We start from the raw sequence: 2,851 nt of genomic DNA on the forward strand, positions 1-2,851 counted from the left end.
AACCATCTCATCCTTTGCCGTCCCCGTCTTCTTTGGCCTTCAATCTTTCCCAGCATCAGGGTCTTTTCCAGTGAGTGCTCCCTTCTCATTTGGTGGCCAAAGTATTTGAGCTTCATTTTCATTATCTGGCCTTCCAGGGAACAGTCAGGGTTGATTTCTTTGAGGATTGACTGATTTGTTCTTCTTGCAGTCCAAGGGACTCTCAAGAGTCTTCTCCAGCACCATAGTTCAAAAGAATCTATTCTTCGGCGCTCGGCCTTCCTTATAGTCCAACTCTCGCAGCCATACATGACTACTGGGAATACCATTGCTTTGACCATGCGGACTTTTGTTGGCAGGGTGATGTCTCTACTTTTTATCATGCTGTTTAGGTCCGCCATCGCTTTCCTCCCAAGGAGCAGGTGTCTTTTAATTTCATGGCTGCTGTCACAGTCTGCGGTGATCTAATTACAAAAAAAATAAAAATGTAAGCTTTAAAGAGTGATACATTCTTCAATAAAACTTTGAACAAAGTAACTTGTTATAGCCTCAATTTGTAACTGATGCCTGTACCGTTTGTAAGGTTGCGTGCACATGACAACCAATGTTCGCATCTAAGGTGTGGAGTCTTGTGAGCAAAAATTCTACTTTGTGAGCTACCGGCATTAAAGTTGTGAGCGAGCAATTTGGCTACTGCATACATTAGTGTGCTCTGGAGCCCTCCTGCCTGAGCTAAGACAAAAACGTGTGAGCCGGAGGCTAAAAAACGGTGAGCTGGCTCACACTAACTCGGCTTAGAGGGAACACTGATGACAACTCACTCCTTAAATAAACCTTTGTTGTTGGTCCTAAAGGTGCCCTCGGACTCTACATTGGTTGTACGGCTTCAGGGCAACACGCCTGGCCAACTGGTTCTACCTGCAGTGGAGAAAGTCAGTCTGTGTCGGGTGGAAAGCTAACAGGGCAGCCCTAGCCCGAGCCCCGAAGAATAGATTCTTTTGAAAGAGAAAAGTACTTCTTTCTCTACCTTTTCCCCTTCCACTTCTGTGATTCTATGATTCATCCCTCAAGCTGTCACTTCTGCAAGCTAAAGAGCCCTAACCTCTTTAACCTTTCTATACAGGAAAAGCGTTCCACCCCCTTAATCATTTCAGTTGCCCTTTTCTGCAATTTTCCAATGCTGCAATATCTTTTTTGAGGTCTGGTGACCGGAACTGTTAGGCACGCTTCCAAATGAGGCCGCACCATCAATTTATGGAACCCTCAAGCTTGCCTGTGTGTACTCTTGGTGGAGAAAAGCCACAAAGCTCACTACTGTTAAGGAAACAGCTACAAACGTTCCTTCAATTCCTCAAGCTTTGAGAAGCACACCCAAAATGGCATGCAGGACTACTCGCTACCAGTGCTCCCTCTAAGCTGATCTAGTGTGAGCTAGCTCACAGGTTTTTAGCCTCCGGCTCACACGTTTTCATCTTGGCTCGGGAAGGACGACTCCAGAGCAAACTCATTTATGCAGCAGCCAAATCGCCCGCTCACAACTTTAATGCCGGTAGCTCACAAAGTAAGAATTTTTGCTCACAAGACTCCACCGCTTAGAGGGAGCATCGCTGGCTACTGTACAGAAAGATCGCTTAAGGACCAAACAAACAAAACGACCTGATCCTGTTTTGCCCCCCCATTTAAACAGGCAGGGAAGGAGATTCAAACGTTATGATTGCTGAGAGGTTGCTTCTGGCGTGTCCTTTTTTAGGCCAACCCTGTTGCACCCTGAAGGCGGATCCCGGCAGGTGGAGTCACGGATTTGGGGTCCTCACCCAACAGCTCCCTCTGAGCCGTGGAGTCTTGTGAGCAAATTGTTCTACTTTGGGAGCTACTGACATCAAAGTTGTAAGCGAGCGATCTGGCTGCTGCAGAAATGAGTTTCCTCCGGCGCCCTCCTTCCTGAGCGGAGACAAAAAGGTGCCAGCGGAGGCTAAAACACTGTGGGCTAGCTGCAGGGGCGGATGAAGTCTCACCAGTGCCCGAAGCACTGACCAGTCTTGGTGCCCCCCTCCTTTCCACACTGACCCCCAGTCCATTTTCGTGGCCGACCTGTCTGACCAGAGAGACAATGCAGGTTGCAGCCATACAAAAATGTATTCATAGGATAACGCACAATATCCTGTACGAAAGAAGCTTTTCACCCTTTCCCCAACTTTGTGGTGCCCCCTTCTGCCCTGGTGCCCCAAGCACATGCCTAGTCTGCTTCATGGTTCATCTCACCTTGATCCCCATGCAGAAGCACTTTATTGTTAATAATGTATTATTGGTTGTTTTATTGGATTTTATGTATGGGCTTATGCCCCTGTAAGCCGCCCTGAGCCCGTTCGCGGGGAGGGCGGGGTAAAAATACCCAAATAAATAAATATAAATAAATCGCTGACTTAAAAAACAGGCTTTTCCTCCCCCCCACCCCACCCCCGCTGTTGTCTTTTGGGTCAGGGTCCATCAGGGGTTCCCCTCAGCTCCCGGAGTGGTGGTGGTGGAGACAACAGCCACGCCGAGGTGCCTCTGACACGTGTTCACGTGCACACACGCACGCCCTTCGACACGCGTCCGCGTCCTGGAGCGCGGCGGCCACCGCCGGGGGCACGAGGCTGCGGGCGCCCACGTGGCTGCACTCTGCACATGCTCGCGAAGCCTCCGCCGTCGCTCCCTCGTGCATCTGACGGCAAAGAGACTCTCCCCCCCCCCCCCACTTCGACACGCGTCCGCGTCCTGGAGCGCGGCGGCCACCGCCGGGGGCACGAGGCTGCGGGCGCCCACGTGGCTGCACTCTGCACATGCTCGCGAAGCCTCCGCCGTCGCTCCCTCGTGCATCTGACGGCAAAGA

This window comes from Gekko japonicus, unplaced genomic scaffold (assembly GCF_001447785.1).
Source record: "Gekko japonicus isolate JY-2015 unplaced genomic scaffold, Gekko_japonicus_V1.1 scaffold4377, whole genome shotgun sequence".
Classification (NCBI taxonomy): Eukaryota; Metazoa; Chordata; class Lepidosauria; order Squamata; family Gekkonidae; genus Gekko; species Gekko japonicus.